Source organism: Giraffa tippelskirchi, chromosome 8 (genome assembly GCF_054371585.1).
Source record: "Giraffa tippelskirchi isolate mGirTip1 chromosome 8, T2T-mGirTip1v1.2.pri, whole genome shotgun sequence".
Taxonomy (NCBI): Eukaryota; Metazoa; Chordata; class Mammalia; order Artiodactyla; family Giraffidae; genus Giraffa; species Giraffa tippelskirchi.
In genome coordinates, this window is record NC_137282.1 from 154146493 (window position 1) to 154173942 (window position 27450).

Below are 27450 nucleotides of genomic sequence, written 5' to 3' on the forward strand. Positions count from 1 at the left end.
TCATTCATAGAGGACAAGTTCAAATAGTCAACAACATATGGAGAGGTCAAACTCACTAACCATTGAGAAGATGCAAGTGAAAGTAGTAATAAGGTATATTTTACACTCAACAGAACGGCAAATATTTTCAAGTGTTATAATACCTATTGCTGGCAAAAATTATGATAGAAGAGTGAATTGTTTCAGCTTTTGGGAAAATCAATCTGATAGCATCTATTATGTGTCAATATTTACACACCTGTTTTGAATATTTATGGAGAAAAAATAGAAAACCTCATATTTAATGAAAAAACATTGAAAGTACTCCCTTTGAAATTAAAAAAGAGCAAACAAGGATTTTTTATACTTCTCTAGTTGAACATTCTAATAGGTCCTAGCCAGAATAGTAAGACAGGTAAAATAAGAGAAAGTTTTAAGAATTGTTGGAGAAGACTGTCATTATTTGTGGATAAAAAATTGTATGTCTAAAAAATTTGAAAGAATCCTCAGAGAAATTACAAGAATTAGAGTTTAGCAAGTTTTCTTGATACAAAATTAATATATACAATCATATTTCTGAATATTAGCTACCAAATAGTTAAAGAATAAATAATTTTTTAAATTTATAATAATATCAAAGATACTAGATGTAGAGGAAATATCTATCAGAAAATATGCAGACTATTATGGAGAAAACTAAATTTTTTGAACAAACTTAAAAACTGCATATGTAGAGGGGCATGCTATTTTCATGGTATGTAACACTCAAGCCATTTCTTCCCAGTTTAATAGTTTTGGTGTGATCTTAGTCAAAATTCCAATAAATCTTTTTTCATAGAACTTGGCAAGTTGATTCTAAAATTTATATAAAAAGTACAAAACGCCAAGAATAGTTAAAACCCTCTTGAAGAATAACAAGGTGAGTGGCTAGTTTTTCCAGATGTACAAGTTTTTATAAACTTATACTAACCAAGAGAGTATAGATAGTGTTGACATGTTGTTGTTTAGTTGCTCCGTTGTGTTTTTTGTGGACTGTAGCCCGCCAGGCTCCTTGTCCATGGGATTTCCTAGGCAAGAACACTGGGGTGGGTTGCCATTCCCTTCTCCAGAGGATCTTCCTGACCCAGGGATTGAATTCATGTCTCTTGCATCGCCTGCATTGGCAAGCAGATTCTCTACCACTATGCCACAGGGAAAGCTTCAATATGGGCGTGTGTGTGTGTGTATGCGCCCGCGCGCATGCACGCTCGGTTGCTGAGTTGATCCAACTCTTTGCAATCCCGTGGACGGTAGCCTTCCAGGCTCCTCTGTCCATGTGATTTTCCAGGCAAGAATACTGGAATAGGTGTAGAGATAAACAGACTAATGAAATAGAATAGAGTCTAGAAATAGAAGCATGTTCTAGAATTCATTATCAAGTTACAATTTCTCTCAAAAGAAGAATTATTACTTGCCCAGAGAGATGTGGCTTTGTTTAAAACTCAAGGGTCCTCCGCTGAAGTTCTCCTAACAGATATTCCAAAGAATCGATACAATGTATTTTCCAGCACTAGCATTTTGAGCACCTTGGATCTTCTGGAAATAAGGCCCAAAGGGGAAACTACCCAGACCAATTCCTTGACAAAGTGGAAAGATTTGTTCTGGGCCCCAATTCAAAGCTAGCTGCTTTTCTAGCCACCCAATAAGTGAGTGGCACAACACATTTGTATCAGCTAGGAATTGTATTAGGGACAATTAGTTATGTTCAATCATAGCAGTTTAACCATATGGGGTGGGGGGTGTATTTTTGTCAGAGTAAGGAGCATGGAGGTAGACAGCCCAGGGCTGGCGCTGCAGCTACCCAGGAACAATAGTGTCTCAGGACTCTTCTGTCTTTTGGCTCCATTGTCCTCCAGGTGCAATATATGCTCATGCGTACTGCCTCAGGTTCATGGTCACAGGTTGGCTACCATAGCTACAGATAGGAAGAGGGAAGGAAACAGAGGTGGTACATTTCCCAGAAATCTACTATCCAGTTAGCCATACTCTGATACTTGGTGACTCTTAGCTACAAGGGAATATGAATATTTTTCAGTGGACACATTGCTACTCAAACAGAATTAGAGTTCCCTCAAAAAAAAGAAATCCATTTTTGTAGAGAATTAGTAATGTCTGCCATAGCATCCGAATGTGGTGCATGTGATTTCTAAAATTTTAAGAAGGCCTATAAAGCCTTGGGGCTTCCCTGTTGGCTAAGATGGTAAAGAACCCACCTGCTGCACTGCAGGAGACCTGGGTTCAATCCCTGGGTTGGGAAGATCCTCTGGAGGAGGGTGTGGCAACCCACTCCAGGATTCTTGCCTGGAAAATTCCACGGACAGAGGAGCCTGGCGGACTACAGTCTATAGGGTCGCAAAGAGCTGGACACGACTAAGCAACTCAACGCTTAAAGCCTTATGCCTCTCTTTCTCAGTGGTAAGAAGTGCAATGGACAGTTGCTTGTCTTTTGTGTGGTAGGGGAATTTCCCAGCATTCCCCAGTTCCCCGGTGCGCTCATTCACTCACGCTCACTCTCTCTCTACCCCCCACTCCCTGCCCTCCAACACACCTGCAAAGTCATGGAACTTTAACAGGATAACAAGCCCCATAACTCCGTGTGATTTAGTCTACCCCCTTGACACACATAACATACCAAGGTACCTAGGCTACATGTTACTTCCTGTTTCCAAGTTTATCCATATGATGTCATTATTATCATGAGCCAGCTCCACGGTCTGTGGACTGAATCTGATATAAACCCAGAGAACTGGCATAACCCTGAGGCCCCATGGTGAAGCACATTGCTGACGGTGACAAATGAAAGCAAATCCCTTATGCTGTCCCTTACTATAGGGACAGAGGGAAGAAGCAAGGGGTACTCAATGGGGGTTTAAGGGTAATCTGAGCCAGCCAGTTTACACTGCAAAGGCTGGCCTAGGTTAAAAACTAGTGAGAATGACTGTTCAGGTTTGGATGAAATTATCTTAACTTGGCTTTATTATTTTGCAGGAATACAAAAAAGAACGAAATTTAAAAGTTTGCAAAAAGTTTGATAGTCTCAGTAGACTCCAGGGATAGGATTTTGATCTACCATTTGTGCTGTTTTGCTCTGGTAGAGGCATGGGAGAACACATTAGTATTCAACGGTCCATTTCCTCATGATGTAAGGAGATTCTTGTGGTTCACAGTTACACACTCCTGCATGCTACTTTTGGATTAGGTAATTGGGTCTTCTCATGAGTTCAGTCTAGCATCCCCTGCATGGCCTACATGAATCTTCTAAGTCTTGCCCCTGAAATTGTCCAGGCCTTTACTCCCCCAATCAGTGCTCCGACTTTCACTTAAGAGACTAGCTGAGGGTGTGGCTTTAGTTCTTTTTCATGCAGAAAGCTTCAGGATCAAACTATACATTTGATATTTGGCTCTCCGCACACTACAGTAGCTAGTGATAAATTCTTCTGACAAAGCCATGGAAGCCTCTGGTTTTCTGCGTGTGCTTTGAACTGAGAATTTGGAAATTTGAGCGTGTCTTCCTTTTTATTTAACCTGTCAATTATCATTAGAAGGTGCCACCACCTCATCCCATAGTCCTTGAGTTCCCTGTAACTTTCATATTCAGTAGCATTAACCTCTCAGTTCCCTTGAAACTTTGCCTTCAGTGGAAATTCAGTGTAGGTGTACCTAGGTGATGATTTGATTAACCACTTTACCAGATCATGACCAGAATCTTTAAGAATATGAGCTAGATTTTTGTTGCCTTCAATTTCAAAGCCAGATAACACTTCCATATTTCTGCATACATCCCATATTTCTCTGGAACATTCATAGCTCTTAGTTGCAAAGACTAGAATTCAGCTCCATCTGACTGAAGCAGAAAATTAATTTACTGAAGGATAATGGGTGGCTCACAGACTCTCTAGAAGGGTAGAAGAGTCAGATCTGCAGTGAGGCAGCCAGAAAATGCACTGGTGAGCAGGGACATGATCACTTGCATAGTCAATAAACTAACTGGGCTGTCGGCTCTACTAACCCTCTAGCACCGCTGCCCTAGGACTTGGTCTTTCTGTCACCTCTGACCCTGAGAGACAATGGAGAGTTTCTTACAGCTCCCCCAACTTCTTGACTGCATTACAGAAGTGGATGCTGTGATTCATACTTGATTCTCGCAGGGAAGGCTGGGAAAGCAAGCATCTGATGTTTCGATTTCTACAGCGAAAGGTGTGTTCTTTCACTGACACAAGATAAGACAATCCAAACATGAGACAGGGTTCCAGACGCTGAACAGATGAAAGACTGATGTTCACGTTACCTTTTAATAACCCAGAAGAAGGAGAAATAGGCCTCTTTCCCTCTGTCTCCAGTAGGGAGACAAGATCACGTAGAGCAAGAAGACAGATACGGCACAGATGCTGGAGGCCAGTGCGATACTTTCATGACGGCCTATTTCCTGGGTCTCTTGTTGAATTACAACATCTTGACATCCCCCCCTCCCCGTTAGTGTCAACTGCCAAGTCACCCCTTCTCTTCACCAGGGATTTGTCCTAACCAAAGAGCTTACTTGGCCACTTTCATCCCTTTGGGTTCCATCTATTAACTATTAGTGCTTGGTCATCATTTAAAAAGAATTTTTTCCAATAGAAAGAAAGTACTTGCCTGCTAAGTAAATCTCACCAAAAGGGCAGGTAAATTGGGAAGCCTCCATTCTGGCCTTTTCTAGGTGGTCAGATATAGCAGCATATGCCCTCTTATCTGGTCAAGTGGAAGCAACAACAGTGTACTCAGCCTCATTAAATTTCATACCTAACAGCAAATAGCAGTGCAGGCTCCAAATGGGCTGCTTAATCTTGTCAGTGTAGCAAGAACCTTGGCAACTTTCTTTTTATCTCAGCACTCTAAAGCTATTTATGTACTGGCATAGGAAAACATATTATTTGCAGAAATGCCTCCGGATCCTATGTGATTTATACGGGGACAGAAGATGTTTTCAAAGAAACATATTTCTCTAGTAGTTTTTGCGACAAAGACTGTACAGCAATGATCTGCCAGGTTGCGTGGGTGTAAAAACAGCCTCCATTAACTAATCTTCAGTTCTACTTTGGCTGTTTAAATATCTATTCAAGTTTTCCAGTCTGCCCATATTTAGATTTTGGAATTAGTCATGATTAATTTGCAAGCTTTAAGAATACAATAGAGTGCCGAGGAGTTCCTTTCTCAATCCTCTCCTCCCCTCTGTTGGTTTTATTGGAATCATGCCAGAGTCCGTGCACTTTGGAACGCTTACTTTAGCTTATCTGGAAATATAGCAATTATAGGGATAACAACGCAAGTCTCTTGCTTCTCTTCCACAGGTTTCTGTGTTCGTTTAGGTCCTTCTAGAAGCAGATTCAAAGACAAGATTAGACAAGCAAGAAATTTGTCAAGGGAAATGCCAATGAGAGAAAATTAAGGTAGGGGGAAGCTGAAGGAGGTGACAGGAGCTGGGGATGATGAGAGGAAAGTAGGAAGGGGGAGCCGGATACAAAATCTCAGCTGACCCCACAGATTTAAGAACTTTTCCAGCCAGGCTGATGAAAAGCTTTTGAGTTAAAGTTGCCCGTCAGAGGAGTCCGCCCCCTTCCCCCCACCCCCACCCCGCCCCGTCTCGTCTTGCATTAGCAGCCCCTGCACACTCAGTCCTTGGCCAGGAGCAGCCTGCTGGGTGCTGGGAGCAGGGGTTTCCCATGTCACATGCTCCTGGCAGCAGACCTGGGCGGTGCATCTTCTTGGCCGCGAAAGCTCCCACCCAGTTTTCTTAACAAGAGTAAAAGGTGGTAGCTTTTAAATTATTCTCTTTAAAGCTCCGGGGTCCTAAAGTGGGCCATCAGTCTACACAGGGAGGGACCAGAGGTCAGGAACCACTTAGAGCCCCCAGGCCTCCCCACCCAGGAGGCTGTTTACTCTTGTATGCATTGATAAGACTTTCTTGGAAGAAAAATGACTCCAATGCTTCCTGTGCTGGGTGCCTTCTCAGTCGCTCAGTCTTGTCCACCTGTCTGCACACCATGGACTCCGAGAGTAGCCCGCCAGGCTCCTTTGTCCATGGAATTTACCAGGCAAGAATACAAAAGAGGGTTATGCTTCCCTACTCAAGGGATCAAACCCGAGTCTCTTGTGTCTCCTGCAGTGCAAGCAGCTTCTTTACCGCTGGTGCCACCTGGAAGCCTCCACGGCTTTCTGTGCAGTGTGTTTAGTCGCTCAGTCATGTCTGACTCTGCAACCCCATGGACTGTAGCCCGCCAGGCTTCTCTGTCCGCGGAGATTCTTCAGGCGAGAATACTGGGGTGGGTAGCCTTTCCCTCCTCCAGGGGATCTTCCCAACCCAGGGATCAAATCCAGGTCTCCCGCATTGCAGGCGGATTCTTTACCATCTGAGCCACCAGGGAATTCTAAATAGTTTCAAAACAGTTCAAGGAATGCTACTGGTGGGGAGGTTCCCCTTTGAGCCCAAACGCTTGATTTGTGAATCATTGAAGGAAAGAAAAGATCATCTCTCTTTAATACTTAATTCCCCAGACCGCGTTCTTCTACACATTGACCTTTCTGTTTGCTGTTCCTTGTGCCTGCAATGCCTTTCTCTCTCTTTCTACTTAGAAGATCCTTCATCTTTCATGACCCGTATCAACTGCCATCTCCTCTTTGAAGTTTTCCCCAACTTCCTGAGGCACAGAAAGCACTTCCTACCACTGTGTTCCCATGGTGCTTTGTGTCTTGATTACAATATTTGTTACATTTTATAATAATTTATTTATATGATTGTGTCCTCCACATGGTAAAGTTTTATATTTTACTCTTTCACTGAAGAGGGAAACATTGCCTTTTTCTGTAAATATACTGGTAAATTCTCTTGTTTTACAACCATGACTAATACCTCTAACTGCTTAAGAGAAAGTCATCTACCTTCTAAATACTTTTGAATTTCCACTTCATATTTTTAGAAGGAATAAAACCCTGACCAAAGCAAAAACAAACAAACAAACAAAAAAACTTGGCATTATGGACTTCCCTGGTGGTCCAGTGGCTAAGATTGCATTCTCTCAGTGCAGGGGGCCTGGGTTCAATCCCTGATTAGGGAACTAGATACCACGTTCTACAACAAACAAATATCCCATGTGACGCAACTAAGACCTGGTGCAGCCAAATTAAAAATTTTTTTGAAAACTTGGCAACGCAAAGGTGGCTCTAAACAGATCATCAATATTAGATCATTTGTATGACAACTTCGTGGAACTATAAAAAGCAAACATGACAAGAAAAACTTATCTGTGACTAATTTATCTACTTAGTCCACAAATACTTAATGAGAACCTAATGTGTGCCAGGCAGTGTTGCAGGTACTAGCACAGCTAAAGACTATGATGTAAATAAACAGAGTGAAGTGGTGGGAGTGACCGAGAGGCTACAGCAGGTGGGTGATCAGGAGAGGGGCTTCCTCTGATCTGTTAGGACCTAGAGGGACATGGACGACTTTAGGGAGACGACACGCCCTGCAGAGACAACAGCGGATACGGAGGGCCCGAGACGGAAACCCGCCAAAGCCAGGATGATGAGATCTTGGTGAGCCAGGCAAATTCGTGATGGGAGAGAAGTGGTCAGAAAGGCCAGCCGGAGGCAGGTAGGCAGGGCCTTGAGGAACCATATACGTATTTTGACTTTTTCCTTATGTGGGACAGGATGTCACTAGAGGATTGTAAGCAGGCAAATGATATAATCTGATTTATATTTTTAAAAGATCACTATGGATATAGTGTATAAAACGGATTGTAAGAGGTCAGACCTAATGGGTTAAGACTAGTGAGCAGTCATTGGAGAAGTCAAGAAGAGCTAACAGAGATTTGGATGAGGGGGCGGCCAAGGAGAGCAGGGTTAAAATGTGCAAATGAATGCTGTATATGGACTTGAGCCCATGTGTGTGCCCTTGCATAGACACAGAAATATACACATTGTAATGAAAGCAAGAAAAAAATTAATTCTGTGACCTCGGACCTCTACAATAGCATCCCAGTTACGCTCATTCGGGAAACGATTAAATGTGGCTTGTAAACCCGCTTCTACCCCTGCCCTTTGCTTTCCCTTCGCTAGTTTATAGGAAGTGATTAAACAGAGACAGTGGGAATTTCTGGAAGGGCCTGGAAGGACACAGCTCATAGAAACAGCAAGTCTGCTCTGTAAGGCTGCGTCTCCTCTTTGTTGTCCAAGTCCGCATCCATGAATTAGAGGGGATATATAGGCGTGTCCCCTGAGCAAACACACTCGTTAGAATGTTCTGACTGAATTAATAAGGAGGCAGGGGGTTGAGTGTTTAATTAGTTGACCATCTGTTCTGCTAAATCATCTCTTACCTTGACGGAGCCCAGGTTCTTAAGCGAGCTCCCTCTCTGCAGCGTCAGCCTCCCACGTCTTTCACCATAGTGCTGCCGGAGTGCGGGAGCTGACAGATGACCCTCCCTGTGCCACACCTGCTAGAAATCACCAGGAGCGCTTCATCAGCTGAAGGATGGGGTCAGCTCCTCTCACGCATGCCAGCCTCTCTGCATCTTAGCTCAGGCCCCTGCCCTTTGCTTGACCAAAACTGGGGGGAGGAGACCTGCTGTTCCCACCTCGTGCCTTTGCTCCTGCTGTCCCCTTGGTCTGTGCAGGAAGCCTCTCCTTCCATGTGTATCCGTGGAGCCTGAGCACAGGCCTCACCCTCAACAGAGCCTCCCGGCACATCCTTCCTTGTGGCCCTTTTGTGCCCTTAATGGTTCTTAAAGTCTGGTCCAAGGAACCCTGGAAGGGAGAGAGTTGCCTAAATTGTCATGGGGAATCCACAAGGTCAAAACTACTTTTTCTTCATAATAATACTAGAATGTTAATTACCTTTTTCACCGTGTTGATATTGGTGACAATAGTGCAAAAGCAATGGTAAGTAAAACCACCACTGACATCTTAACATAAAGCAGTGACACCAAGTTACACTAGCCATCACTGTAATTCTCCATCTTCACCACCATACACTGCCAACAACAACAAAGTCCAGTTGCACTTACTGTCCTTGACGAGGCAGTAAAAAATACTGATTTTATTAAATCTTAGCCATTGCATACACAACTTTTTAATATTCTACACAATGAAATGAGAAGTACAACTAAAGCATTTCAGCTGCAGATCAACTTACAAGGGTTGTCACAAGAAAAAGCACCTTTGTTTGAGATGCAAGCTGAGCTAGCCAGTTTTTTAGTTTTGCTTTTTTTTTTTCATCAGTTCAGTTCAGTCTCTCAGTCGTGTCTGACTCTTTGCGACCCCATGAATCGTAGCACGCCAGGCCTCCCTGTCCATCACCAACTCCTGAGTTCACCCAAACCCATGTCCATCGAGTCGGTGATGCCATACAACCATCTCATCCTCTGTCGTCCCCTTCTCCTCCTGCCCCCAATCCTTCCCAGCATTAGGGTCTTTTCCAATGAGTCAACTCTTCGCATGAGGTGGCCAAAGTATTAGAGTTTCATAGAACACCACTTTTATTTGAAAGAATGACTGACAGACAAACTAAGATTATCAGACTCGGGTATCTGACAGATATTTTCTAATGTCTAACAAGGGAGCCTATTACTTCAAGGAAAACAACTGAAAGTGCTTGTTGCCAATGATAAAATTCATGCTTTCCAGCAAAATTCTGAAGTTTTGGAAAGCATGTATCTGCCAGTGATAAGAGCTCGACAGCTTCCTGGTACTTATAGACTTTTCTGACGAAATTGGTGGAATTATTAAAGAATTATGTTTTATGAATATATTGTATAATAAAATGTGTTAGCATTTGGAAGATCTGCATGACCAAGTGAACCAATATTTTTCAAATGAGCAATGCAAGATGTTACCAAGTCATGTGTGGGTGAAATCTATTCACAGTTCAAGATAACCAATGCATTTTAATGTAACAAAGTAAGAATGCCTTTTGCCATCACCCAAATGGATCTGTAGAATAAATGCAATATCAGTCAAAATCCCACTAGGCTTTATTTTTGTAAAACTTGACTAATTCTAAAATTTACATGGAAATGCAAGGCAACTAGAGTAACCAAAGCAATTTTAAAAAGAAAAAGGTGAAGAACGTTCTACTTGAAGTTCAGTTCAGTTCAGTTCAGTTCAGTCGCTCAGCCGTGTCCAACTCTCTGCGACCCCATGAATTGCAGCACGCCAGGCCTCTCTGTCCATCACCAACTCCCGGAGTCTACCCAAACCCATGTTCATCGAGTCGGTGATGCCATCCAACCATCTCATCCTCTGTCGTCCCCTTCTCCTCCCGCCCCCAATCCTACCCAGCATTAGGGTCTTTTCCAATGAGTCAACCCTTCGCAGGAAGTGGCCAAAGTATTGGAGTTTCAGCTTCAACATCAGACCTTCCAATGAACACCCAGGATTGATCTCCTTTAGGATGGATTGATTGGATCTCCTTGCAGTCCAAGGGACTCTCAAGAGTCTTCTCCAACACCACAGTTCAAAAGCATCAATTCTTTGGTGCTCAGCTTTCTTCATCGTCCAACTCTCACATCCATACATGACCACTGGAAAAACCATAGCCTTGACTAGACGGGCTTTTGTTGGCAAAGTAATGTCTCTGCTTTTAAATATGCTATCTAGGTTGGTCATAACCTTCCTTCCAAGGAGTAAGCGTCTTTTAATTTCATGGCTGCAGTCACCATCTGCAGTGATTTTGGAGCCCAAAAAAATAAAGTCTGACACTGTTTCCACTGTTTCCCCATCTATTTCCCATGAAGTGATGGGACCAGATGCCATAATCTTAGTTTTCCGAATATTGAGCTTTAAGCCAACTTTTTCACTCTCCTCTTTCACTTTCATCAACAGGCTTCTTAGTTCTTCTTCACTTTCTGCCATAAGGGTGGTGTCATCTGCATATCTGAGGTTATTGATATTTCTCCCGGCAATCTTGATTCCAGCTTGTGTTTCTTCCAGCCCAGTGTTTCTCATGATGTACTCTGCATATAAGTTAAATAAGCAGGGTGACAATATACAGCCTTGATGTACTTCTTTTCCTATTTGGAACCAGTCTGTTTTTCCATGTCCAGTTCTAACTGTACTTGATTTCAAGACTTATGATTAAGCTATAGTAATCAAGATAATATGGTGTAAAGAGAGACAAAAAGATCAATGGAACAGAACAGAAGCTCTAGAAATAATTCTACACATCTGTGGCCAAAATATTTTTTAACAAAGATTCCAAGGTAATGCAATGGGGGTAAATAATCTTTTCAGCAAATGATTTTGGAACAATTGGATAGTCATTTAAAAAAAAAAAGAACCCCAATCTTTATCTCGTAATATATACAAAAATTAACTCAAACTTAATTTGAATACATATCTTTGTCTTAAATGTAAGAATCGACATTACAAAACTTTTAAAGGAATACAAAGAAGAATTTAGCAACTCTGGGCTTGGCAAAGATTTTTTAAATAAGACATAGAAAAAGCACAAACTGTTAAAGTCAATAATCCAAAGTTAAAGTTTTTGCTTTTCAAAATGCCATGAAAATGAAAAGAGCAAGCCATAGATTGGAGGACAACATTTGCAAAACATATTTGAAAAGACTGATATCTAGAATTTATAAATATATAAATTGCTATATAAATAGCTCTTACAGCAATAAGAAGACAAGTTACCTAATAAAAAATTGACAAACGGTTTGTACAGACATATTACTGAAAAAGATCTACAAAAAACAAATAATAAATGAAAAGGTGCTCAACATAATCATTATGGAAATGAAAATTGAAATGACAATGCTATCATTGTACATCCAGTAGAATGGCTAAAGTTAAAAAGACCGCCAATACCAAGTATTAGAGGGTATATAAAACATTGAAACTTTATAAATTGCTAATGGGAATAGTAAATGGTATAGCCACTGTGGAAAACAGTTTGACAATTTTATAAAAAGCTGTACATATACTGTATGAACCAGGCATCTCACTCCTAGGTATTTTCACTAGAGAAATGAAAATATATGTTCCCACAAAGAATTGAACAAGAAGATTCATAGCAGAGTTATTTATAATAGCCTGAACCTTGGAGGGGGAGAAATGAATGTCCATCAGCAGGGGAAAGGATAAACAATTTGTGTCATTTTCAAACAATGGAATATTACATAGCAATGAAAAGGAACAAACTACTGATACATACTAAAGCATGGATACATTTCAACATAATTATTCTGAGTGAAAGAAGCTAGACAAAAAAGACTATGTACTTTCTAGTCCCACTTAGATACAAATCTAGACCTGTACTGTCAAATGTCATAGCCACTAACCATATATGTCTGCTGAGCACTTGAAGTATTACTAGTTCAAACTGAGAGGCTCTCTGTATATGAAATACATACCAGATTTTGAAGACTTCACATGAAAAAAACAATATGAAGTATCTGTCTTAGTCTGTTTGTGCTACTGTAACAAAAATACAATAGCCTAGGTGGCTTATAAACAACAGAAATTTATTTCTCACAGTTCTGGAGACTGGGAAGTCCAACATGAAGGTGCCAGCAGGTTCAATGTCTGGTAAAGGCCTGCTTCATAGATGGCCATCTCCTTCCTGTGTCCTCACATGGTGAAAAGGACAGTGAGCTCTCTGGGGTCTCTTTTAAAGGGCCTTAATCCTGTTCATGAGGGCGCCACTCTTATGATGTGACTCCCAAAGGTGCCACCTTCAGATACCATCACACTGGGGATTAGGTTTCACCATATGAGTTTTGGAAGGAACCAAACATTCAGTCTTTGACAAGATCTCAGTAATTTTATGTTGATTACATGACAAGATGGTAATATTTTGATATACTATGTTAAATATGCTACTAGAAAATATTCAATTGTATATGTGGCTCACATTTTTCTGTTTGGTTTTTAATCGCTAAGTTGTTTCCAACTCTTTGAGACCCCATGAACTATAGCTCGTCAGGCTTCTCTGTCCATGGAATTTTCCAGGCAAGAATACTGGCGTAGGTTGCCATTCCCTTCTCCAGGAGATCTTCCTGACCCAGGGATTGAACCCCTGTCTTCTGCATTGCACACGGATTCTATGAATCTGAACGCATCCACCTGGGGATGCTAGTGGTAGAGTCCCCTTGCCAATGCAGGAGACGCAAGAGACGTGGGTTCAATCCCTGGGTTGGGAAGATCCCCTAAAGAAGGAAATGGCAACCTACTCAGTATTCTTGCCTGGAACATTCTAAGGACAGAGGAGCCTGGTGGGCTACAGTTCACAGGATCACAAAGAATCAGACATGACTGAGCGACTGAGCACATACAGCAGATTTTTAAAATCAGTTAGAAAGCAGACTAAATATGTGTATTTCTAAATTCGTTTCTGTATAGCCCAGTCAGTTGAGCATTAGGAAAAGTCTCTGAGCTAGACACGAAGAAGTAATTTTTCTATCTGCAGGAAGTAATCAGCAACCAGCCTTGTGTGTTTCATGAGGATAACATTGACTACACTCTTCCTATTTTAAAAGCTGTATCCTTAGGATCCAGAAAGAAGACAGAAATCACACCAGTTATTTTAACAGAGAAAATGCAATGGAAAGCATTACTAGCCAGATACTGGAGAACCAAAAAGCAAAGAGAGTCAGGTATCGTGGCGATGGCACCCACAGGACACAGCTACTAACCCTGGGACTGACTGAGGAGTTAAAGAAAAAGGTCAGAATGATTTAAACTCAGAAGCTTGCAGAGTGGGTCCCTCAGACTAGAATTCAGACCTTGGAGGAGGGGTAGCTGTTGAGATAACGCAAAACTTTGGGAGAGGGTCCACAGGCAGCTGCGACCCAGACCCATGAGGGAAGATGGGGGATTCCCTGTTGACGGAGGTCATGTCTCCAAAACCGCATGATAAGGCCGGTTCTCCAAGGTTTAGAAAACCAGTAAACTAGAATCATCTGGACTCAATTGCTGCTGCTGGAAGGAGCTGCTTCTGCAGGGGTGAAGTAGTGTTGCTACGGTGACCCTGACAGAAGCAGGAACCGAACAGGAAGGGGAGCGTCTCCTCTTCCTCCCCAGCCTTGTTGTCTCCCTCTGTTGCCCACTGGCAGAGTCTAAAGGAGCCAGCCAGTCAGGGACAAAGTGGTTTGTAGATCACAGCATCACAAAGCAGAAACAGGCTTCTAGGTACAGAGTAAACTGGTGGTTTCCAGAGGAGTGGAGGCGGGGGTGGGAGGTTGGGCAAAAGAGGTAGAGGGGATTAAGAGATGCAAACTTCCAATTATAAAATAGATAAGCTGTATATTACATGGGGTGTAATATGCAGCATAAGGGATATAGTCAATAATACTACAATAATTTTGTATAGTGACAGATTGCTGCTGGACTTGTGATGGTGAGCATTTTATAATGTATTCGAGTGTTGTGTCACTGTCATACTTTGTTGTACATATGAGACTAATATAATAGTATTCATCAACTACACGTCAATAAAAGAATGGAAGCGTGGGTTTAAAGCTAAGACACTAGCTTAAGAACACAATGGTAGCAATTAGATTCTGTTTTTCTCAATTCCTACTTGAGTGGAATTCATAAATATACATATATATGAGATGTAGTCACATATATTTCTTGGCTGTGTCCCTCCCTCCTGTCATGTGTATCTCCATAAAAATGACCCTTTTTATGTTTATCCTCAAATCATTTGGAATGTCACTCATGAAACATATTTGTCAAATTAGCTATTAATCAAAAACAACAAAGAGTTGCATACTGTTGGATTCAAACTTTTAAGCTTCCCAGGGTGAAATCTTGTCTAGGAAACTGACAGGCATGGGTTACTTATTCAGAAGTAACTTTAAGATGTTCAGTCTTTGGGTTGAAATTTAATGGTAGCTAGAAATGATGACTGTTGTGGGACATGATGTAAGATATAATTGATTAATTCTGAAATGATTTTTTATTAATATGCTAGAAGAGATGCCATGAATTCCACTATTCCATATGAGTTCTATGGAGGAGGGCATAGCCACCCACTCCAGTATTCTTGCCTGGAGAATCCTACGGACAGAGAAGCCTAGCGGGCTACAGTCCACAGGGTCATAAGTGTCAGACACGACTGAAGCGACTTAGCACACACTCATAAGAGTTCTATGTAAAGGAATAAGGGATAAGAAACTCATAGGGTCTACACATTGTTGATTTGATTATTTTCAAAATAAAAAGCTCCACAGGTTTAAGAATACAAGATAGGGCCTTTTCCTTTTCTTAATACTCAATAAGAACATTTTATGCATTTCAAATAGGAATGCATAAATAGTAAAACTTTATAAAGTCATCATTTACTTAATGTGAGAGCATCACACCCAGCAAAAAGCTTCCTAAAAGTCCAACAGAGTCCCACCAGTCAAGGGTTTCTCTGTGAGGAGACCCGGTTTAGGGGTCCCCAGACCTCAGCCCTTTAAGTCCAACCTGACATCTTTGTTTTAGGATATGGATTCCTGCTTTACCCCATTCCCACCTCAAAATTCTGAACAGTAGGGGATGACGAGGAAGGAGGGGGAGAGAAAGGAAGCGAGACAAAGGGAGATCCAAATTCAGAAATGTAAAGCTCTTAAGCAATATAAGCTCATCAATTAATGTTCTGTAAACATTCCTTTCTCAGTAAAATTACTTTAAGCAACAGTGCTGTAGTCAATGGCCATCACCAGAAAATGTCAGAGGGTTTGAAACACTTGGCTTCTCCTCCCTTTGTAATCAGCCAACTTCATTATGCTTTCTGCTTAGTAATTATAGATTTTATTAACAGAGATGGGTTTAATAACATAAAAATAATAGGCATTACAAATTGCATGCTCTCCCAAGAGACTAGAGATTTATGTCACTTCATATACCAATATTAAAACATGACTTTGGTTTAACCCATGTACTGACCTTCTCTAAATACAGTGAAATCATACAATTTAATAGTAACTGGCTGCACAAATCCTTTCTGAGAAAATGCTGTTTTATCCCTGCTTTGAGGAACTGAAAATGGTGTATCATTCTCACGCATTTAATATTTCTTTCTCCCTACACTAGAGTCAATTCATGTATAACCAACATAGAAATATGCTACCATCTTGGAATTTTTTAAAATACCTTTTTGTTTTTTGTTATAATGGTGATAGTGCTCATTGTAGAAAAATTGGAACCACAGAGAAAAGCAACAAGAATCCCACAACCTAAAAATTACCACTTGATAGTATTTTGGTTTATTTAATTCCTGTAGTTTTATACATATATATTTTGCATAGCTGAGATAATTTTGTACCCCTTGTATACTGCTTTTTTCATTAACATAACCTTATGAGCATTTTCTTTTCATAGAGATCTTGGTAAACATACTTTTAATGAGTCTATCTTCCACAATAACTGTGCACAGTGTTACTTCATCATTTCCCTGTCGAGGAATGTGTAGATGATTTACTTTTTCACCATTATCAGAAATACTTGATAAATAGTCACGCACATTTATTCTGTGAACTGGGACCCAGACTTGTGAGGAGGGAATGGTGTTTCCTGTTGACCGAGGCCATTTCTCTGAGAGTTTTTAAGGAAATAGTCCTGGCAAAATTATAATGTCAAAGACTCTAAAATTTAGAGGCCTTAGTATATACTAACAAATTGCTTTCCAGAAATATTCCCAAGTTACACTGTACTAGCAAAGTTCAAGAAGGCCCACTTCACTATGTCTTTGGCAACAGTGAGTATTAGTATTTTTTAAGGTGAAATGACTTCTCAGCAATCATCTGTATTTGAACATTTTACTCCCAAAGCATTTTAACTCAATGCAAGATGCACAAACATAAATTTTTTGTAGAATACCTCCTGCTAAATTGGCAAATCCTCCTATTTTGAATACTTATAGGAAAAATGCATCATTTATTATTTTAAATTTGAAGGTTTCCTTTCTCTGATTGAAAAAAAAAGCCCTGTTTGGGAGTTCCCTGGTGGCCCACTGGTTAAGATTCCCGGCTTTCACCTGTGTGGCCCAGATTCAGTCCTTAGTCGGGGAACTGAGATCACACAAGATACACAGCATGGCCAAAAAAAAAAAAAAAAATTTTTTTTTTTAAAAAGGAACTGTTTATTTAACATTAAATCATAACTTATAAAAATCTTTGGTTAAGGACAGTTGGTCCTTTTTATAAGTTAAAAAGACTTCAGTATATTAGTAAATATAGAAGTATATACTTAGAGATGCCAAAAAAAATCATGATTTATAGTTTTGCAGAAATGTATTTATCCACTGGGAGGAATAATTTCAATATCAGAGGAAAGACTCTGTGAATATACAATTAAGGAAAATAATTTGCTTTTTGCATGTCCATGGCAATGATTGCCTCTTTCAATCAGGCTTTTCCTCATTGATTCCTACATGTCTCCTGTGCTTTGAAGCTACACCTTAACATTAGCAGAAAATTGACTTTTCTTCTTAACTCTCTAGTTACAAACATCATCTCCTTAGCTCACAAGTCTGCTTCTTACCATGCTGAAGTTTATTTTTAAGAAGTATTTCAACATTCAAAATGATGTCAAGTTTCAAGAATTTACATACACCCTAGTGAAAGAGTTTGGATAAGAAGGCAATGGCCAACAGAAGCTAAGACAATTTCTGGCCAAAGTTTACCCAGTGGGATGCAGAGGTCCTGGCACAGTGCTCCACTTTTCTCCACGTGGACTTGATTAATAATAACATTTCCTAAGGACATGTGTGTATACTCTATGCTGCTCTCTACATTATTTCTAAGCCATATTGTCAATTAGGTATTAAATATTATCATTCCCATTTTATAGATGAAGAAGCTAAAGCTCAGAGAGGCTAAGAATCTAAGCCTAAGATTAGAGCCTAAGTCTGTCTCATTTCAGAGTCTGCTGCTGCTGCTAAGTCTCTTCAGTCGTGTCCAACTCTGTGCAACCCCATAGACGGCAGCCCACCAGGCTCCCCTGTCCCTGGGATTCTCCAGGCAAGAACACCGGAGTGGGCTGCCATTTCCTTCTCCAATTCATGAAAGTGAAAAGTAAAAGTGAAGTCGCTCAGTGGTGTCCAACTCTTCGCGACCCCATAGACTGCGGCCTACCAGGCTCCTCCATCCATGGGATTTTCCAGGCAAGAATACTGGAGTAGGTTGCCATTTCAGAGTCTAAACATGCTTTTATTTTCTTTGCAGTTTTAATAAAATATGTGTGTCTGTGTGTGCCCAGTCATGTCTGATTCTGCGACCCCATGGACTGTAACCAGGCTCCTCTGCCCATGGGATTTTCCTGGCAAGAATACCAGAGTGGGTTGCCCTTTCCCTCTACAGGGGATCCTTCCGTCCCAGGAATGGAACCTGCATCTCCGGTGTTGGCAGGCAGATTCTTTACCACTGGCACCAACTGGGAAGCCTACAAACAGTACATAGAAATACGTACCATCAGAAAATAAACACTATTGCCCTGTCAGTCTATATCTTAGAAGCCCCTATGTACTACTCCTTAAGGCATCTCCCCCACTTACCAGAAAGCCACTCTCCTGAATTTTGTCACTAATTTGCTTTCTTTTCTTTTAATAATTTTATTGTATATGTCTATATCCCTAAACACTATATTTTTGTTTTGTTTGCTTTATATTTTATCTATCTGGAAACCATGAATAATATCAGTCTCAGAAAAATTTCTTTGTCGTGGATTAATCATAGACCTCTTACTTTATCTATAGTCCTAGAGTTTTAAAATCAGAGTAAGTAGAAAGCCTAGATTCATAGTTTTAAGGTAGGATCACCAGATTTACCAAATAAAAGCATAAACAATTCAGCATGTATAACACATGCAATATCTGTGACATTCTCAGCTTCCCTGATGGCTCAGACAGTAAAGAATCTGTCTGCATTACAGGAGACCTGGGTTTGATCCGTGGGTCTGGAAGATCCCCTGGAGAAGGGAATGGCTACCCACTCCAGTATTCTTGCCTAGAAAATCCCATGGACAGAGAAGTCTGGTGGGCTACAGTTCATGGCGTTGCAGAGTTGGACACGACTGAGCGACTAACACTTTCACTTTCATATTTTAAAAGTATTTATTTCTTATCTGAAACTCATTTAACTGAGCATCTTGTATTTCATCTTGCAACTCCATTTTGAGAGGACTTATTATATCAATCTCAGCAGCTGAATACCAAGTGCTCGCAACCCTGGTTGGTGGGGGTGAGGTAATCAGCATTGTTCTAGTGGCTCCTACAACAAGGTGGTGGAAATTACATGGATTCTTAGAAGACACAGGTCCTAATTTCTACTCTATTGGTTCTAATGGTGTGTGAGTTGTTCCATTGATATGTGAATTTGAACAAGTCCCTTAAAACTTCCTGAGCTTTGATTTTTTCATCTGCATGACAGGCTTCCTTTAAAAAGTTAAATTCTCATAAGAGAAATTCAGACTCTAACACTTAGACTTGATAAACCAAGAACCAACAGCATAAGCACATTCCTTAGAGATATGTGGGGAACCTGGTCATTTAGAATTCTGATCTCCTCCGGGTTGCAGAACCAGGGGTGAGTGTCGGGAGGGGTAGAGAGGGAAAGCTGCTGCTTATGATCAGATCAAACATTTCATGTTTTTAACATCAACCTTCCTTTGGAAAATTTATAATTGTTAAAGTATAAATCGAATGGGAAAAAAACTGAGACTGAGTTTTAAGATAATGAAATTGTGATGATCATAAGGCCCCTGTCATAGAACTGAAGACACAATGAGAATGTATGTGTAAGAAGTCTAATGCCAAAGCTAATATCATGTCTGTCTCTCTAGAGAAAGGAGAGGAACACTGACACCCTGCTGTCCCTGAAGAAATTGATTAATAGCAGGAGAATTTCCCTGGTATCGCTTGATAGATCACTCAACCTTGACTGGCCAGCATCTCCTGGTTAATCTTTCTGGTTCAATGCTCAGAAGAATACAGCACCCTTGAAGGATTTTTTATGCCAATGATGATTTCAAGTTACAGAATTTTATTCCAAAGGGAAAAAAAACTCCTCCTGGGCTTCTGATGCAGGGCAGTGTCTTGAAGAAGATAAGGTACCCCTCCCAACTTTGTCTCTAAAATAATGTAGACTTTTGCTGCAGCTCAAACGAGGAACTAACTGTGGGGAGCTGGGGGACTGGTTACAGAAATGACCAGGTGTTAAGCAGCTTAAGAGAGCAGCAGCGCCTTCTGGGGACACACAGGGGAGATGCAGTGAAGTGACTGGTACTGCATCCCGGGGAAGGACTTCTTCAGGCTGAGGTCTGCCCTCTAGTGGCTGCAGATGCTAATTTCTCTCCGCTCCTTTCTCTTCCACAGGAGGGAGAACTTGGAGTGCCAAGTAACTAAAGTTAACCAGGGAAATAGAAACAGTTAAGACAGCACAGGTCGTTGAGATGTGGGTGAGAGACTGGGTTTCCACTTCTGTGGATGCCTCTCCTCTGAGCTAGTGCTTCTGCAGAAATTAGAAAAATTAGACTAATAACAGAAAGCAAACATGCATTTGAGTTAAAGGATTGACTTTCATTCTAATATTTTTGTTCTGCTGAATTTGGAGCGCTTCATCAAATGATGATAGTAAATGGTAATTTAGTGTCCCCTGTCATCTCCCAAATGGTTTAGAAATTTTTACTCATTTGTTACATCTCACCTTCCAGGAACCATTGTTCCAACCCACCTTTCAAATTCATAATCACAGAATGATTTTCAGTTGTAATAGATATACATGATCCTCATTTACCAGGAAAATTAGGTATTCTCTCCATGATACAGATTTAAGACCTAAGCAAGATCTGTTCCCGTAATTCAGTGCTTTGCACATAACAGGAATTCAGCAGAGAATGCTGAAAAGAGCGAAGGTCTTAGGGGATAAGCAGGGCCTGGAACCCAGATATTCTGCCACCTAATACAGTGTCCCTTTCACTACACCAGGATCATATAGTTTCTGGTGAGATGTAGGCAGTTCACTTGATTGAAACACTGGTAGGTTTTCATAACAGGAAGGGGTCAGTCAGGGCCAGGAATAGCAGGAGAGACAGACCTTAAATAATTGCCTAAATAATTATCTTCTTACAGGTAACTGTTTAGGAAGAATAAGTACAAGGCATTGTTAGAGTAAATGACTGGGGACTGGACCAATAGGAAAGGCCTCTCTGAAGAGGTGACTCTCGAGTTGAGCCTGAAGGATGAGTGTGTGTGTGTGTGTGTGTGTTCAGTCGCTCAGTCATGTCCGACTCTTTGTGACCTCATGGACTACAGCCTGCCAGGCTCCTCTGTCCATGGGGATCTTCCAGGCAAGAATACTGGAGTGGGTTGCCATGCCTTCCTCCAGGGGATCTTCCCAACCCAGGGATCAAACCGAGGTCTCCCACATTGCAGGCAGATTCTTTACCATCTGAGCCACCAGCGAAGCCCAAAGGATGAATAGAACTCAACACACTTAGATGCGTGTGCTATGGATTAAGAGCCAGGAAAGAAGGGGATCAGTTAAAGCTGTGCTCCAGCCTTACGAACCATCCCAGCAATATCCTGTGCACTTTGCCCCCCACCCCCAGGCCCATTCCCCCCCATCGCCCCCAACCCCCGAACGTGGACTTTATTCTTGCTTGAAATTCCCCACGCAGAGGCCATCTGCTCATCTCTCAGGATTCAGTTCATGCCTCTTCCTCTTTGAAGCTTTTGCGGACTCTGGGAAACATTAGACACCCAGGCCACTGTGTGCCTTGCTCATTCCTGGCTGGCACGTCGTAGGAACTTGTGAAATCTTCACTGCTGCTGCTGCTGCTAAGTCACTTCAGTCGTGTCCGACTCTGTGCAACCCCATAGACAGCAGCCCACCAGGCTCCCCCATCCCTGGGATTCTCCAGGCAAGAACACTGGAGTGGGTTGCCAGTTCCTTCTCCAGAAATCCTCACTGAGTATCTAGTAAATAAATATAACAGCACATTATTCAGTAACTTTTTGTAAATGTTTAGCCCATCTGCAGACTCTGAGCCCCCTGGAAGCATCCATCCAGTGCTGGATCTGCAGTCCTTTTTAATGCTTGTTAAATGAATGTATGAGGTTAAGGCACTGGGGCTGTGATAACAGAAACCTTAGAACTGAAGTTTCAGCATCAAGTGAGGTCAAATCATGGAAGGCCTTAATTGTTGTTTGAAGGAGGCTGGACCTTGTGTAGGATTTGGGGAGACACTGAGAGTGTCTGAGCAAGACCCTGGCTGTTTAGACTTATGCTTTATGAAGGTAACTGTCAGCAGACCACACGCAGGCGAAAGTGGGGAGAAATTGGAGAGATGGAAGCCAGGTGGGAAGTCCCCTAGATGAGTGGGAGTAGAAAGGGACAGGAAGGAGGAGACCCGGGAAGGGAGAAATGGCCACATCAGGACCTGAGAACTGATTTCCTGTGGGAGAGTCACTCTGGGGCCTCCACCACGAGAGGCTCTCTATAATGTCTCCCAGGAATTTTCCAGAGGAGCACGAGTTTTCTAGTTAGGTAATTAAGAAATAGTTACATTCTCTAGAGAATAGCTGAATGCCCTAGATAATTTCTCCAATTTTGATTTAGCAAAAGGGTGAAGTAGTTATGCCATATGTATGTATATATGTATATATAAATATATATATATATGTGTATATATATATATTGGTTACTGCCCACTAGATAACTGTGTAATAACATCCCAGCAACATCAATAGCCTAAATAACTTCTGGAAGCTTCATCATATCATCTCCTAGCTTCTGGCTTCCCTTTGATCACTAGAGTTAATGTTTCATTTTGTTGCTCCATCCCCCTGCAGCTTTAATTACCAGTATGGTTGAAAATGCTATGGGTTTATTTGTTCATTGAAAGTAAATAAAAGGAAAGGAAAACAGAGCATACAGAAAACTTATATGGTTTATTACAAATTTTATACTAGAAGTCAGGAAATACTAATTTTTAGATTCTAAAGGCATGTGAATATTAATTTATCTGCTCTGCATATGTATTAAAAGATGTTTCACATCTAATCCTGAATCAGAACTATCATCCATAATGTGGGTAGGTTAACATTAGCGTAATTTATCTTTTGATTTTTTTAACTTCCTGAACAATCTCTAAGAGTGACTAGGTGGCTCAGATGGTAAAGAACCTGCCCACAATGTGGGAGACCCGGATTCAATCCCTGGGTTGGGAAGATCCCCTGGAGAAGGGAATGGCTACCCACTCTGTATTCTTGCCTGGGAAATCCCACGGACAGAGGAGCCAGGCAGACTACAGTTCATGGGGTCGCAAAGAGTCGGACACAATTGAGCCACTTCACTCTCTATTCTGTATACCCCTAAACGTTTATGAGGACCCACTATATGTCAGGTGCTGTACTTTACTTCTTTATGTATCTAAAACTTTAATTTTTCAAAATTCCTGCAAGATGCTATACTAGTACCTCCATTTTGTAGTTGATGAAACAGGCTCAGAGTGGCTCAGTGACTTGCCTGAGACCACACAGCTCTGGACACTGGCAATTCAAATCTGCTTGACTCCAAGCCTCCCCACCCTGCTGCCTCTAAGACTGAACCATAGCAGATTGGCTCTAATATAGCAACACACTCTATGAAAATGCTGATGTGAGATGTTAGTCACTCAGTCATGTCTGACTCTTTTCAACTCCTGGGACTATAGCCTGCCAGGCTCCTCTGTCCATGAGATTTCTGAGGCAACAATACTGGAGTGGGTAAACTCTCCCTTCTCCAGAGGATCTTCCCATCTCAGGAATCAAACAGGGTCTCTAGCATTCTAGGTGGATTCTTTACTGTCTGAGCCACCAGGGAAGCCCTGAAAATGCGAAAAATTGTCCTAAGTGGGCAAGAAGGATTAAAGCTGTCTTTCATGCTATCCTGTGGTCAAAGCAGAGAACAAGCCTCAGTAAGCTTAACAGTTTCAACAAGCACAGGAAAACCACCACAAAGGACACGCGGGCTTTGGAACCATTTCCTCTTTCTAATATAACTGTTTCTCAGAAGGTTATGGCCCGGTGTCAAATGTCACTGGACATTATGCTGCAGGAAAATGGGGCATGAGAGAATGGTCATGTCCCAGGTCTCAGATGTGTGCCTGGGACAGGCTGCCCGGTGAGGGTTCTTAGCTTTGCGCAGGAAGGACTTTAAGCGTCAGCCGTAGTAAAGTGAGTGCAAGTTTACTTAGATCACACATTCCATAGACAAAATGTGGGCCATCCCAGAAAGTGAGAAAGGTCCTGAAACATAGGGTGGTTAGTTTTCATGGGCTTGTTATTTCATAGGCTACCAAGGGGGTGGATTATTCCAACTATTTTGGGGAAAGGGCAAGGATTTGCAGGAATTGGGCCACTGTCTACCTTTGGCCTTTTACAGTTGGCCTCCAAACTGTCCTGGCGCCTCTGAGTGTGTCATTTAGCTAATGCATTATAATGAGTGTATAATGAGGTTCAACTTTCGACTGGAAGCTGAATCTTATGCCATCTTGAGCTGCTGAGTGGTTCTAACCAGATTATGTCACATCCTTAGCAGCTCTATTTTTCTTTTAAAAGTCATGCCCTTCCCCCTTCCCTCCTGTCTCAATACGATGGTGACAGTATTTCGAGCTTCAGTGAAATGTTTCATAAGAAATGTCGCGCTTTACAGATAAAGCTTTTCCTCTGTGTTCATGATGATAAACTTGTGCAGAACAATTCTCCAAAGCATTTGAAGGTAATTGATTACTGATTAATATTTACACCCACCCTACAAGTGATTTGGAGCTGAATGCTGCTATTTGTACTTTCCTTTCCTGTGATGACTAACATTTCAAAAAGTTAAGAAGTCCTAACTGGAACCTGAAATTAAACGCTGGCCTCTGGCTCCAAGCCCAGTGTACTTTTGTGCCCTTGAAGATGATCATTTACTAATAAATCTAAGAATATAATAAGTATAGATATGTCCCTTAAGGCTTCAGGCTAAAATTGCTACCCTACCTTCCTTCCTACCTCTGAAGTTATGAGGAAGGGAACTTGTGGCTTCTTGTCCTCCTGTGTACGCCTCGGGACCAGACACAGACTGTCACCCGTTGCGTCATTTGGGCCCTCACAACAGCACCTGTGGTTGGTGTTGTTACCTTCATTTTACAGGCAGGAAAACAGAATCTCAGAGGCATTAAGGAAATTTCTCAGCTTTGCTGCTGCTGCTGCTGCTAAGTCGCTTCAGTCGTGACCGACTCTGTGTGACCCCATAGACGGCAGCCCACCAGACTCCCTCGTCCCTGGGATTCTCCAGGCAAGAACACTGGAGTGGGTTGCCATTTCTTTCTCCAGTGCATGAAAGTGAAAAGTGAAAGTGGAGTTGCTCAGTCGTGTCCGACCCCTAGCGACCCCATGGACTGCAGCCTACCAGGCTCCTCTGTCCATGGCATTTTCCAGGCAAGAGTACTGGAGTGGGCTGCCATTGCCTTGCCTTACTCCCCCGAAAAAAAACCCCAGCTCCAGGGTTTAAACCCAGGTAAAGCCAAGCCCGTGCTTATCCCACCCTTTGTGTCCCACCTCTCTTACTCCTTAAAAAAAAAAAAAAATTCTGACATCTATCAGGAAATTTTAGAAACAGACATGAGAAAATACGAATAGTTAAAAATTCACAGATTACTGCCAATTCTTATTTTAGTATTCCTGCCAGATCTTTAATTAGAAAAGCAAGACTGTTACATTGTCAGATTGGCTTGTTTGAGATTCCCCGTCTCCCCAAGCCTCTGCTCTGCTGGAGGTGAGCACTGCCAAAAGGTGGATGTCAGGGCACACCCAGCAGTGTGTTCATGTGTGATCAGGATTTGCTTTAATATATGTGCTCCTGTTTGAAGAGGACGTTCCAAACATCATAATTTTACATTTTAAATAGGAAATCCATTAATACCACTAAGAAGCGACATCATCTTTTCTTTTTTTGGTCATGAAAGTTCAGGATGAATGTTTTGATTCATCTAACAGACTAACATCTCTCATTTCTTTCCCCAGAGCATACCTGCATTATGACAGACACAAATGTGCCGGGAGAATGCTAAATGGCTTTGCTCCTTTTTAAAGGAACATAGATACAAAGCTGATCAGGAAAGGTTAGCAGGCAACAACCGGCATCAAAAAGAGAGAGAAAGAATCAGAATCCAATCTCCTTCTCTTGTCAAGTATTCTTGACAAGTATCTCTTGTCAAGTATTTTGTATCCCACTTTGTAACACACAGAAGCAGCCTTTATTGTTAAAAGGTATCTTTCCAAGGTAGCCTTAGGATGTTATCTTCCCTGTAGATTCTGTCAAATTAGTTGCTTTAAAACTCAATAGATCACAACTGAATTGAAATGATAAAGGACACACAACCAAGTTTTAAGCAATTACATTATCTGACACTCATGTGTGCCATTTTTTTTAAAACCTGGTATTAGAAACTGTAAATAAACTCAGGCTGTGGTATGTTAACAAAATACAGGGAAGTATAGACTGTCTCTGATTTTTAAAAAAGCTAACTTACATGTAAAATTCACAGAAGTATTTACTGTGTCATCTTCTCCACTTTCATATCCCTCTCGGGATCCCCAGTGACAATGCCATGGTATACAATAAAGTGGGTCCAGGAGCAGAAGAAAGGAAACAGTATCGTGAAGAGAAGCTATATTGTTGGGGAGCTGACTGCAGGATGGTGAGCTGGAAAATCATGGCCTTGGGAGTCAGAGGGCCTGGACTTAAAAATCAGCCTTACCGCTTAATACCATATCACCTTAAACAAGTCATGTAACCTCTCTGAGCCTTAGTTTCTGAATCTGTTAAACAAGGACAGTAATACACTCCATGTGAGATTCTTGAAAGAATTAAATGAGATGATACGTGTAGCCATAACTGAAGCCATCACCCATGTGATTCAGTTCCAGAGGAAACAGAATTTAAAGGATAAACATCATGGAAAAGTAATTCCAATTTTATTCAAGTTTCTCCAGCATTAAAGACAGTCCGGTCATAACCAGTTGCAGTATTTCTCATAGCTGCCTGATTTTTCTACCTGATTCACTTGTGTCCTAGGCATCTAGAGTTTCTCATTTCCTACCAAAGAACATTCTCCTCCCTGCCTTGCTTTTTCTGTCACTCCCACTCCACCTCCCATCTCTTTCCCAGACTTTATTACAAAGGTGACTTAAGTTCTTTTGAAAAGTCCCTTCTCTTTAACTCCAGTCTCTCCAACTTTGTGTTTCTCTGGCCATTCTGCATCACAAGTATTGAGAAACCATTCTGAAAAAGAAAGACCAATGGTTTGGTTTGGGAGATCAGGTTGGCAGATAAGAGGGTATAAATGAAGTGGGAAATTATAGGCTTTCTCCTCATCCATATGGAAGAGTGATGTGGTGGAAAATCGGCCAACACGCCAAGTTGATAATTTTTACCT

The 27450-nt window shown here is 41.5% G+C and overlaps 1 long non-coding RNA gene across 1 annotated transcript in view; it reads left to right on the forward strand.

Moving 5' to 3' along the window:
* Nucleotides 1–27450, forward strand: part of LOC145516722 (uncharacterized) — a 39275-nt gene that overhangs the window by 6457 nt on the left and 5368 nt on the right. The window contains exons 2-3 of the long non-coding RNA XR_014061698.1: nt 17911–18165; nt 19828–20094. This is a non-coding gene — a long non-coding RNA (uncharacterized LOC145516722). The remainder of the gene's footprint in view (nt 1–17910; nt 18166–19827; nt 20095–27450) is intronic.